At 41.1% G+C, this 9,613-nt stretch overlaps 33 non-coding genes across 33 annotated transcripts; all 33 read left to right on the top strand.

The window, feature by feature from the left end:
* Positions 1–343: 343 nt before the first annotated feature.
* On the top strand, positions 344–415 carry Trnae-cuc (transfer RNA glutamic acid (anticodon CUC)). Its single transcript has one exon. It is a non-coding gene; the product is annotated as a tRNA-Glu (tRNA).
* Positions 416–607: 192 nt separating this feature from the next.
* Positions 608–679, top strand: Trnae-cuc (transfer RNA glutamic acid (anticodon CUC)). Its single transcript has one exon. It is a non-coding gene; the product is annotated as a tRNA-Glu (tRNA).
* A 192-nt stretch (positions 680–871) lies between these two features.
* Trnae-cuc (transfer RNA glutamic acid (anticodon CUC)) lies at positions 872–943 on the top strand. The gene has a single exon. It is a non-coding gene; the product is annotated as a tRNA-Glu (tRNA).
* Positions 944–1,135: 192 nt separating this feature from the next.
* Trnae-cuc (transfer RNA glutamic acid (anticodon CUC)) lies at positions 1,136–1,206 on the top strand. The gene has a single exon. It is a non-coding gene; the product is annotated as a tRNA-Glu (tRNA).
* Positions 1,207–1,398: 192 nt separating this feature from the next.
* On the top strand, positions 1,399–1,469 carry Trnae-cuc (transfer RNA glutamic acid (anticodon CUC)). The gene has a single exon. It is a non-coding gene; the product is annotated as a tRNA-Glu (tRNA).
* A 178-nt stretch (positions 1,470–1,647) lies between these two features.
* On the top strand, positions 1,648–1,719 carry Trnae-cuc (transfer RNA glutamic acid (anticodon CUC)). The gene has a single exon. It is a non-coding gene; the product is annotated as a tRNA-Glu (tRNA).
* Positions 1,720–2,175: 456 nt separating this feature from the next.
* On the top strand, positions 2,176–2,247 carry Trnae-cuc (transfer RNA glutamic acid (anticodon CUC)). The gene has a single exon. It is a non-coding gene; the product is annotated as a tRNA-Glu (tRNA).
* Positions 2,248–2,439: 192 nt separating this feature from the next.
* Trnae-cuc (transfer RNA glutamic acid (anticodon CUC)) lies at positions 2,440–2,511 on the top strand. The gene has a single exon. It is a non-coding gene; the product is annotated as a tRNA-Glu (tRNA).
* A 192-nt stretch (positions 2,512–2,703) lies between these two features.
* On the top strand, positions 2,704–2,775 carry Trnae-cuc (transfer RNA glutamic acid (anticodon CUC)). The gene has a single exon. It is a non-coding gene; the product is annotated as a tRNA-Glu (tRNA).
* A 192-nt stretch (positions 2,776–2,967) lies between these two features.
* Positions 2,968–3,039, top strand: Trnae-cuc (transfer RNA glutamic acid (anticodon CUC)). Its single transcript has one exon. It is a non-coding gene; the product is annotated as a tRNA-Glu (tRNA).
* Positions 3,040–3,231: 192 nt separating this feature from the next.
* Trnae-cuc (transfer RNA glutamic acid (anticodon CUC)) lies at positions 3,232–3,303 on the top strand. The gene has a single exon. It is a non-coding gene; the product is annotated as a tRNA-Glu (tRNA).
* Positions 3,304–3,495: 192 nt separating this feature from the next.
* Trnae-cuc (transfer RNA glutamic acid (anticodon CUC)) lies at positions 3,496–3,567 on the top strand. Its single transcript has one exon. It is a non-coding gene; the product is annotated as a tRNA-Glu (tRNA).
* A 192-nt stretch (positions 3,568–3,759) lies between these two features.
* Positions 3,760–3,831, top strand: Trnae-cuc (transfer RNA glutamic acid (anticodon CUC)). The gene has a single exon. It is a non-coding gene; the product is annotated as a tRNA-Glu (tRNA).
* A 192-nt stretch (positions 3,832–4,023) lies between these two features.
* Trnae-cuc (transfer RNA glutamic acid (anticodon CUC)) lies at positions 4,024–4,095 on the top strand. Its single transcript has one exon. It is a non-coding gene; the product is annotated as a tRNA-Glu (tRNA).
* Positions 4,096–4,287: 192 nt separating this feature from the next.
* Trnae-cuc (transfer RNA glutamic acid (anticodon CUC)) lies at positions 4,288–4,359 on the top strand. The gene has a single exon. It is a non-coding gene; the product is annotated as a tRNA-Glu (tRNA).
* Positions 4,360–4,551: 192 nt separating this feature from the next.
* Positions 4,552–4,623, top strand: Trnae-cuc (transfer RNA glutamic acid (anticodon CUC)). Its single transcript has one exon. It is a non-coding gene; the product is annotated as a tRNA-Glu (tRNA).
* Positions 4,624–4,815: 192 nt separating this feature from the next.
* On the top strand, positions 4,816–4,887 carry Trnae-cuc (transfer RNA glutamic acid (anticodon CUC)). The gene has a single exon. It is a non-coding gene; the product is annotated as a tRNA-Glu (tRNA).
* A 192-nt stretch (positions 4,888–5,079) lies between these two features.
* Positions 5,080–5,151, top strand: Trnae-cuc (transfer RNA glutamic acid (anticodon CUC)). The gene has a single exon. It is a non-coding gene; the product is annotated as a tRNA-Glu (tRNA).
* Positions 5,152–5,343: 192 nt separating this feature from the next.
* On the top strand, positions 5,344–5,415 carry Trnae-cuc (transfer RNA glutamic acid (anticodon CUC)). The gene has a single exon. It is a non-coding gene; the product is annotated as a tRNA-Glu (tRNA).
* Positions 5,416–5,871: 456 nt separating this feature from the next.
* On the top strand, positions 5,872–5,943 carry Trnae-cuc (transfer RNA glutamic acid (anticodon CUC)). The gene has a single exon. It is a non-coding gene; the product is annotated as a tRNA-Glu (tRNA).
* A 192-nt stretch (positions 5,944–6,135) lies between these two features.
* On the top strand, positions 6,136–6,207 carry Trnae-cuc (transfer RNA glutamic acid (anticodon CUC)). The gene has a single exon. It is a non-coding gene; the product is annotated as a tRNA-Glu (tRNA).
* Positions 6,208–6,399: 192 nt separating this feature from the next.
* On the top strand, positions 6,400–6,471 carry Trnae-cuc (transfer RNA glutamic acid (anticodon CUC)). Its single transcript has one exon. It is a non-coding gene; the product is annotated as a tRNA-Glu (tRNA).
* Positions 6,472–6,663: 192 nt separating this feature from the next.
* On the top strand, positions 6,664–6,735 carry Trnae-cuc (transfer RNA glutamic acid (anticodon CUC)). Its single transcript has one exon. It is a non-coding gene; the product is annotated as a tRNA-Glu (tRNA).
* Positions 6,736–6,927: 192 nt separating this feature from the next.
* Positions 6,928–6,999, top strand: Trnae-cuc (transfer RNA glutamic acid (anticodon CUC)). The gene has a single exon. It is a non-coding gene; the product is annotated as a tRNA-Glu (tRNA).
* Positions 7,000–7,191: 192 nt separating this feature from the next.
* Trnae-cuc (transfer RNA glutamic acid (anticodon CUC)) lies at positions 7,192–7,263 on the top strand. Its single transcript has one exon. It is a non-coding gene; the product is annotated as a tRNA-Glu (tRNA).
* A 192-nt stretch (positions 7,264–7,455) lies between these two features.
* Trnae-cuc (transfer RNA glutamic acid (anticodon CUC)) lies at positions 7,456–7,527 on the top strand. Its single transcript has one exon. It is a non-coding gene; the product is annotated as a tRNA-Glu (tRNA).
* Positions 7,528–7,917: 390 nt separating this feature from the next.
* On the top strand, positions 7,918–7,989 carry Trnae-cuc (transfer RNA glutamic acid (anticodon CUC)). Its single transcript has one exon. It is a non-coding gene; the product is annotated as a tRNA-Glu (tRNA).
* A 192-nt stretch (positions 7,990–8,181) lies between these two features.
* On the top strand, positions 8,182–8,253 carry Trnae-cuc (transfer RNA glutamic acid (anticodon CUC)). The gene has a single exon. It is a non-coding gene; the product is annotated as a tRNA-Glu (tRNA).
* Positions 8,254–8,445: 192 nt separating this feature from the next.
* Trnae-cuc (transfer RNA glutamic acid (anticodon CUC)) lies at positions 8,446–8,517 on the top strand. Its single transcript has one exon. It is a non-coding gene; the product is annotated as a tRNA-Glu (tRNA).
* Positions 8,518–8,709: 192 nt separating this feature from the next.
* Positions 8,710–8,781, top strand: Trnae-cuc (transfer RNA glutamic acid (anticodon CUC)). The gene has a single exon. It is a non-coding gene; the product is annotated as a tRNA-Glu (tRNA).
* A 192-nt stretch (positions 8,782–8,973) lies between these two features.
* Positions 8,974–9,045, top strand: Trnae-cuc (transfer RNA glutamic acid (anticodon CUC)). The gene has a single exon. It is a non-coding gene; the product is annotated as a tRNA-Glu (tRNA).
* A 192-nt stretch (positions 9,046–9,237) lies between these two features.
* Trnae-cuc (transfer RNA glutamic acid (anticodon CUC)) lies at positions 9,238–9,309 on the top strand. Its single transcript has one exon. It is a non-coding gene; the product is annotated as a tRNA-Glu (tRNA).
* A 192-nt stretch (positions 9,310–9,501) lies between these two features.
* On the top strand, positions 9,502–9,573 carry Trnae-cuc (transfer RNA glutamic acid (anticodon CUC)). The gene has a single exon. It is a non-coding gene; the product is annotated as a tRNA-Glu (tRNA).
* The last annotated feature ends 40 nt before the right edge of the window (positions 9,574–9,613 follow it).

Genomic DNA, 9,613 nt, shown 5'->3' with positions numbered 1-9,613 from the left:
AAAAGCAAACATTCTTATGAAGTGATGCTCATGCCTTATTAAGTAAAGAAGATGTCCGTTCGATCGGAAGCCAACATTCTCCCATATGGGCTAGTTGTTAAGATTCCTGGCTCTCACCCAGGGTGCCCGGGTTCGATTCCCGGTGTGGGAATGTCATGTATTTTATTTGTATTATCGGAATTACAATGTTTCATATATTTCTCTCATTTGCAGGGCATTGTCCTGAACTTTTCTGTGGCTTCCATATGCTGATAATTAACTGGGAAAAGCAAACATTCTTATGAAGTGATGCTCATGCATTATTAAGTAAAGAAGATGTCCGTTCGATCGGAAGCCAACATTCTCCCATATGGTCTAGTGGTTAGGATTCCTGGCTCTCACCCAGGCGGCCCGGGTTCGATTCCCGGTGTGGGAATGTCATGTATTTTATTTGTATTATCGGAATTACAATGTTTTATATATTTCTCTCATTTGCAGAGCATGGTCCTGAACTTTTCTATGGCTTCCATATGCTGATAATTAACTGGGAAAAGCAAACATTCTTATGAAGTGATGCTCATGCATTATTAAGTAAAGAAGATGTCCGTTGGATCGGAAGCCAACATTCTCCCATATGGTCTAGTGGTTAGGATTCCTGGCTCTCACCCAGGCGGCCCGGGTTCGATTCCCGGTGTGGGAATGTCATGTATTTTATTTGTATTATCGGAATTACAATGTTTTATATATTTCTCTCCTTTGCAGGGCATTGTCCTGAACTTTTCTGTGGCTTCCATATGCTGATAATTAACTGGGAAAAGCAAACATTCTTATGAAGTGATGCTCATGCATTATTAAGTAAAGAAGATGTCCGTTCGATCGGAAGCCAACATTCTCCCATATGGTCTAGTGGTTAGGATTCCTGGCTCTCACCCAGACGGCCCGGGTTCGATTCCCGGTGTGGGAATGTCATGTATTTTATTTGTATTATCGGAATTACAATGTTTTATATATTTCTCTACTTTGCACGGCATTGTCCGGAACTTTTCTGTGGCTTCCATATGCTGACAATTAACTGGGAAAAGCAAACATTCTTATGAAGTGATGCTCATGCATTATTAAGTAAAGAAGATGTCCGTTCGATCGGAAGCCAACATTCTCCCATATCGTCTAGTGGTTAGGATTCCTGGCTCTCACCCAGCGGCCCGGGTTCGATTCCCGGTGTGGGAATGTCATGTATTTTATTTGTAATCTCGGAATTACAATGTTTTATATATTTCTCTCATTTGCAGGGCATTGTCCTGAACTTTTCTGTGGCTTCCATATGCTGATAATTAACTGGGAAAAGCAAACATTCTCATGAAGTGATGCTCATGTATTATTAAGTAAAGAAGATGTCCGTTCGATCGGAAGCCAACATTCTCCTATATCGTCTAGTGGTTAGGATTCCTGGCTCTCACCCAGCGGCCCGGGTTCGATTCCCGGTGTGGGAATGTCATGTATTTTATTTGTATTATCGGAATTACAATGTTTTATATATTTCTCTCATTTGCAGGGCATTGTCCTGAACTTTTCTGTTGCTTCCATATGCTGATAATTAACTGGGAAAAGCAAACATTCTTATGCATTATTAAGTAAAGAAGATGTCCGTTCGATCGGAAGCCAACATTCTCCCATATGGTCTAGTGGTTAGGATTCCTGGCTCTCACCCAGGCGGCCCGGGTTCGATTCCCGGTGTGGGAATGTCATGTATTTTATTTGTATTATCGGAATTACAATGTTTTATATATTTCTCTCATTTGCAGGGCATTGTCCTGAACTTTTCTGTGGCTTCCATATGCTGATAATTAACTGGGAAAAGCAAACATTCTTATGAAGTGATGCTCATGCATTATTAAGTAAAGAAGATGTCCGTTCGATCGGAAGCCAACATTCTCCCATATGGTCTAGTTGTTAAGATTCCTGGCTCTCACCCAGGGTGCCCGGGTTCGATTCCCTGTGTGGGAATGTCATGTATTTTATTTGTATTATCGGAATTACAATGTTTCATATATTTCTCTCATTTGCAGGGCATTGTCCTGAACTTTTCTGTGGCTTCCATATGCTGATAATTAACTGGGAAAAGCAAACATTCTTATGAAGTGATGCTCATGCATTATTAAGTAAAGAAGATGTCCGTTCGATCGGAAGCCAACATTCTCCCATATGGTCTAGTGGTTAGGATTCCTGGCTCTCACCCAGGCGGCCCGGGTTCGATTCCCGGTGTGGGAATGTCATGTATTTTATTTGTATTATCGGAATTACAATGTTTTATATATTTCTCTCATTTGCAGAGCATGGTCCTGAACTTTTCTATGGCTTCCATATGCTGATAATTAACTGGGAAAAGCAAACATTCTTATGAAGTGATGCTCATGCATTATTAAGTAAAGAAGATGTCCGTTCGATCGGAAGCCAACATTCACCCATATGGTCTAGTGGTTAGGATTCCTGGCTCTCACCCAGGCGGCCCGGGTTCGATTCCCGGTGTGGGAATGTCATGTATTTTATTTGTATTATCGGAATTACAATGTTTTATATATTTCTCTCCTTTGCAGGGCATTGTCCTGAACTTTTCTGTGGCTTCCATATGCTGATAATTAACTGGGAAAAGCAAACATTCTTATGAAGTGATGCTCATGCATTATTAAGTAAAGAAGATGTCCGTTCGATCGGAAGCCAACATTCTCCCATATGGTCTAGTGGTTAGGATTCCTGGCTCTCACCCAGGGTGCACGGGTTCGATTCCCGGTGTGGGAATGTCATGTATTTTATTTGTATTATCGGAATTACAATGTTTTATATATTTCTCTCATTTGCAGGGCATTGTCCTGAACTTTTCTCTGGCTTCCATATGCTGATAATTAACTGGGAAAAGCAAACATTCTTATGAAGTGATACTCATGCATTATTAAGTAAAGAAGATGTCCGTTCGATCGGAGGCCAACATTCTCCCATATGGTCTAGTGGTTAGGATTCCTGGCTCTCACCCAGACGGCCCGGGTTCGATTCCCGGTGTGGCAATGTCATGTATTTTATTTGTATTATCGGAATTACAATGTTTTATATATTTCTCTCCTTTGCAGGGCATTGTCCTGAACTTTTCTGTGGCTTCCATATGCTGATAATTAACTGGGAAAAGCAAACATTCTTATGAAGTGATGCTCATGCATTATTAAGTAAAGAAGATGTCCGTTCGATCGGAAGCCAACATTCACCCATATGGTCTAGTTGTTAAGATTCCTGGCTCTCACCCAGGCGGCCCGGGTTCGATACCCGGTGTGGGAATGTAATGTATTTTATTTGTATTATCGGAATTACAATGTTTCATATATTTCTCTCATTTGCAGGGTATTGTCCTGAACTTTTCTGTGGCTTCCATATGCTGATAATTAACTGGGAAAAGCAAACATTCTTATGGAGTGATGGTCATGCATTATTAAGTAAAGAAGATGTCCGTTCGATGTGACGCCAACATTCTCCCATATGGTCTAGTGGTTAGGATTCCTGGCTCTCACCCAGGGTGCCCGGGTTCGATTCCCGGTGTGGGAATGTCATGTATTTTATTTGTATTATCGGAATTACAATGTTTTATATATTTCTCTGATTTGCAGGGCATTGTCCTGAACATTTCTGTGGCTTCCATATGCTGATAATTAACTGGGAAAAGCAAACATTCTTATGAAGTGATGCTCATGCATTATTAAGTAAAGAAGATGTCCGTTCGATCGGAGGCCAACATTCTCCCATATGGTCTAGTGGTTAGGATTCCTGGCTCTCACCCAGACGGCCCGGGTTCGATTCCCGGTGTGGGAATGTCATGTATTTTATTTGTATTATCGGAATTACAATGTTTCATATATTTCTCTCATTTGCAGGGCATTGTCCTGAACTTTTCTGGTGCTTCCATATGCTGATAATTAACTGGGAAAAGCAAACATTCTTATGAAGTGATGCTCATGCATTATTAAGTAAAGAAGATGTCCGTTCGATCGGAAGCCAACATTCTCCCATATAGTCTTGTGGTTAGGATTCCTGGCTCTCACCCAGGCGGCCCGGGTTCGATTCCCGGTGTGGGAATGTCATGTATTTTATTTGTATTATCGGAATTACAATGTTTTATATATTTCTCTCATTTGCAGGGCATTGTCCTGAACTTTTCTGTGGCTTCCATATGCTGATAATTAACTGGGAAAAGCAAACATTCTTATGAAGTGATGCTCATGCATTATTAAGTAAAGAAGATGTCCGTTCGATCGGAAGCTACCATTCTCCCATATGGTCTAGTTGTTAGGATTCCTGGCTCTCACCCAGGGTGCCCGGGTTCGATTCCCGGTGTGGGAATGTCATGTATTTTATTTGTATTATCGGAATTACAATGTTTCATATATTTCTCTCATTTGCAGGGCATTGTCCTGAACTTTTCTGTGGCTTCCATATGCTGATAATTAACTGGGAAAAGCAAACATTCTTATGAAGTTATGCTCATGCATTATTAAGTAAAGAAGATGTCCGTTCGATCGGAAGCCAACATTCACCCATATGGTCTAGTTGTTAGGATTCCTGGCTCTCACCCAGGCGGCCCGGGTTCGATTCCCGGTGTGGGAATGTCATGTATTTTATTTGTATTATCGGAATTACAATGTTTCATATATTTCTCTCATTTGCAGGGTATTGTCCTGAACATTTCTGTGGCTTCCATATGCTGATAATTAACTGGGAAAAGCAAACATTCTTATGGAGTGATGGTCATGCATTATTAAGTAAAGAAGATGTCCGGTCGATGTGAAGCCAACATTCTCCCATATGGTCTAGTGGTTAGGATTCCTGGCTCTCACCCAGGGTGCCCGGGTTCGATTCCCGGTGTGGGAATGTCATGTATTTTATTTGTATTATCGGAATTACAATGTTTTATATATTTCTCTCATTTGCAGGGCATTGTCCTGAACTTTTCTGTTGCTTCCATATGCTGATAATTAACTGGGAAAAGCAAACATTCTTATGAAGTGATGCTCATGCATTATTAAGTAAAGAAGATGTCCGTTCGATCGGAGGCCAACATTCTCCCATATGGTCTAGTGGTTAGGATTCCTGGCTCTCACCCAGACGGCCCGGGTTCGATTCCCGGTGTGGGAATGTCATGTATTTTATTTGTATTATCGGAATTACAATGTTTTATATATTTCTCTCCTTTGCAGGGCATTGTCCGGAACTTTTCTGTGGCTTCCATATGCTGATAATTAACTGGGAAAAGCAAACCTTCTTATGAAGTGATGCTCATGCATTATTAAGTAAAGAAGATGTCCGTTCGATCAGAAGCCAACATTCTCCCATATGGTCTAGTGGTTAGGATTCCTGGCTCTCGCCCAGGCGGCCCGGGTTCGATTCCCGGTGTGGGAATGTCATGTATTTTATTTGTATTATCGGAATTACAATGTTTTATATATTTCTCTCATTTGCAGGGCATTGTCCTGAACTTTTCTGTGGCTTCCATATGCTGATAATTAACTGGGAAAAGCAAACATTCTTATGAAGTGATGCTCATGCATTATTAAGTAAAGAAGATGTCCGTTCGATCGGAAGCCAACATTCACCCATATGGTCTAGTTGTTAGGATTCCTGGCTCTAACCCAGGCGGCCCGGGTTCGATTCCCGGTGTGGGAATGTCATGTATTTTATTTGTATTATCGGAATTACAATGTTTCATATATTTCTCTCATTTGCAGGGTATTGTCCTGAACTTTTCTGTGGCTTCCATATGCTGATAATTAACTGGGAAAAGCAAACATTCTTATGGAGTGATGGTCATGCATTATTAAGTAAAGAAGATGTCCGTTCGATGTGAAGCCAACATTCTCCCATATGGTCTAGTGGTTAGGATTCCTGGCTCTCACCCAGGCGGCCCGGGTTCGATTCCCGACGTGGGAATGTCATGTATTTTATTTGTATTATCGGAATTACAATGTTTTATATATTTCTCTCATTTGCAGGGCATTGTCCTGAACTTTTCTGTGGCTTCCATATGCTGATAATTAACTGGGAAAAGCAAACATTCTTATGAAGTGATGCTCATGCATTATTAAGTAAAGAAGATGTCCGTTCGATCGGAAGCCAACATTCTCCCATATGGTCTAGTGGTTAGGATTCCTGGCTCTCACCCAGACGGCCCGGGTTCGATTCCCGGTGTGGGAATGTCACGTATTTTATTTGTATTATCGGAATTACAATGTTTTATATATTTCTCTCCTTTGCAGGGCATTGTCCTGAACTTTTCTGTGGCTTCCATATGCTGATAATTAACTGGGAAAAGCAAACATGCTTATGAAGTGATGTTCATGCATTATTAAGTAAAGAAGATGTCCGTTCGATCGGAAGCCAACATTCTCCCATATGGTCTAGTGGTTAGGATTCCTGGCTCTCACCCAGGCGGCCCGGGTTCGATTCCCGGTGTGGGAATGTCATGTATTTTATTTGTATTATCGGAATTACAATGTTTTATATATTTCTCTCATTTGCAGGGCATTGTCCTGAACTTTTCTGTGGCTTCCATATGCTGATAATTGACTGGGAAAAGCAAACATTCTTATGAAGTGATGCTCATGCATTATTAAGTAAAGAAGATGTCCGTTCGATCGGAAGCCAACATTCTCCCATATTGTCTAGTGGTTAGGATTCCTGGCTCTCACCCAGGCGGCCCGGGTTCGATTCCCGGTGTGGGAATGTCATGTATTTTATTTGTATTATCGGAATTACAATGTTTTATATATTTCTCTCATTTGCAGGGCATTGTCCTGAACTTTTCTGTGGCTTCCATATGCTGATAATTAACTGGGAAAAGCAAACATTCTTATGAAGTGATGCTCATGCATTATTAAGTAAAGAAGATGTCCGTTCGATCGGAAGCCAACATTCTCCCATATGGTCTAATGGTTAGGATTCCTGGCTCTCACCCAGGCGGCCCGGGTTCGATTCCCGGTGTGGGAATGTCATGTATTTTATTTGTATTATCGGAATTACAATGTTTTATATATTTCTCTCATTTGCAGGGCATTGTCCTGAACTTTTCTGTGGCTTCCATATGCTGATAATTTACTGGGAAAAGCAAACATTCTTATGAAGTGATGCTCATGCATTATTAAGTAAAGAAGATGTCCGTTCGATCGGAAGCCAACATTCTCCCATATGGTCTAGTGGTTAGGATTCCTGGCTCTCACCCAGGCGGCCCGGGTTCGATTCCCGGTGTGGGAATGTCATGTATTTTATTTGTATTATCGGAATTACAATGTTTTATATATTTCTCTCATTTGCAGGGCATTGTCCTGAACTTTTCTGTGGCTTCCATATGCTGATAATTAACTGGGAAAAGCAAACATTCTTATGAAATGATGCTCATGCATTATTAAGAACAGAAGATGTCCGTTCGATCGGAAGCCAACATTCTCCCATATGGTCTAGTGGTTAGGATTCCTGGCTCTCACCCAGGCGGTCCGGGTTCGATTCCCGGTGTTGGAATGTCATGTATTTTATTTGTATTATCGGAATTACAATGTTTAATATATTTCTCTCAGTTGCAGGGCATTATCCTGAACTTTTCTTTGGCTTCCATATGCTGATAATTAACTGGGAAAAGCAAACATTCTTATGAAGTGATGCTCATGCATTATTAAGTAAAGAAGATGTCCGTTCGATCGGAAGCCAACATTCTCCCATATGGTCTAGTGGTTAGGATTCCTGGCTCTCATTTTTCTCTCATATATTTCTCTCATTTGCAGGGCATTGTCCAGAAATTTTCTGTGGCTTCCATATGCTGATAATTAACTGGGAAAAGCAAACATTCTTATGAAGTGATGCTCATGCATTATTAAGAACAGAAGATGTCCGTTCGATCGGAAGCCAACATTCTACCATATGGTCTAGTGGTTAGGATTCCTGGCTCTCACCCAGGCGGCCCGGGTTCGATTCCCGGTGTGGGAATGTCATGTATTTTATTTGTATTATCGGAATTACAATGTTTTATATATTTCTCTCATTTGCAGGGCATTGTCCTGAACTTTTCTGTGGCTTCCATATGCTGATAATTAACTGGGAAAAGCAAACATTCTTATGAAATGATGCTCATGCATTATTAAGAACAGAAGATGTCCGTTCGATCGGAAGCCAACATTCTCCCATATGGTCTTGTGGTTAGGATTCCTGGCTCTCACCCAGGCGGCCCGGGTTCGATTCCCGGTGTGGGAATGTCATGTATTTTATTTGTATTATCGGAATTACAATGTTTTATATATTTCTCTCATTTGCAGGGCATTGTCCTGAACTTTTCTGTGGCTTCCATATGCTGATAATTAACTGGGAAAAGCAAACATTCTTATGGAGTGATGGTCATGCATTATTAAGTAAAGAAGATGTCCGTTCGATGTGAAGCCAACATTCTCCCATATGGTCTAGTGGTTAGGATTCCTGGCTCTCACCCAGACGGCCCGGGTTCGATTCCCGGTGTGGGAATGTCACGTATTTTATTCGTATTATCGGAATTACAATGTTTTATATATTTCTCTCCTTTGCAGGGCATTGTCCTGAACTTTTCTGTGGCTTCCATATGCTGATAATTAACTGGGAAAAGCAAACATGCTTATGAAGTGATGTTCATGCATTATTAAGTAAAGAAGATGTCCGTTCGATCGGAAGCCAACATTCTCCCATATGGTCTAGTGGTTAGGATTCCTGGCTCTCACCCAGGCGGCCCGGGTTCGATTCCCGGTGTGGGAATGTCATGTATTTTATTTGTATTATCGGAATTACAATGTTTTATATATTTCTCTCATTTGCAGGGCATTGTCCTGAACTTTTCTGTGGCTTCCATATGCTGATAATTGACTGCGAAAAGCAAACATTCTTATGAAGTGATGCTCATGCATTATTAAGTAAAGAAGATGTCCGTTCGATCGGAAGCCAACATTCTCCCATATTGTCTAGTGGTTAGGATTCCTGGCTCTCACCCAGGCGGCCCGGGTTCGATTCCCGGTGTGGGAATGTCATGTATTTTATTTGTATTATCGGAATTACAATGTTTTATATATTTCTCTCATTTGCAGGGCATTGTCCTGAACTTTTCTGTGGCTTCCATATGCTGATAATTAACTGGGAAAAGCAAACATTCTTATGAAGTGATGCTCATGCATTATTAAGTAAAGAAGATGTCCGTTCGATCGGAAGCCAACATTCTCCCATATGGTCTAATGGTTAGGATTCCTGGCTCTCACCCAGGCGGCCCGGGTTCGATTCCCGGTGTGGGAATGTCATGTATTTTATTTGTATTATCGGAATTACAATGTTTTATATATTTCTCTCATTTGCAGGGCATTGTCCTGAACTTTTCTGTGGCTTCCATATGCTGATAATTTACTGGGAAAAGCAAACATTCTTATGAAGTGAAGCTCATGCATTATTAAGTAAAGAAGATGTCCGTTCGATCGGAAGCCAACATTCTCCCATATGGTCTAGTGGTTAGGATTCCTGGCTCTCACCCAGGCGGCCCGGGTTCGATTCCCGGTGTGGGAATGTCATGTATTTTATTTGTATTATCGGAATTACAATGTTT

The sequence above is a fragment of the Euprymna scolopes genome, chromosome 28 (assembly GCF_053919585.1).
Source record: "Euprymna scolopes isolate OS-2025 chromosome 28, ASM5391958v1, whole genome shotgun sequence".
Classification (NCBI taxonomy): domain Eukaryota; kingdom Metazoa; phylum Mollusca; class Cephalopoda; order Sepiida; family Sepiolidae; genus Euprymna; species Euprymna scolopes.
Note: the sequence above shows the minus strand (reverse complement) of the source record. Positions and strands in the feature narration are given on the sequence as shown.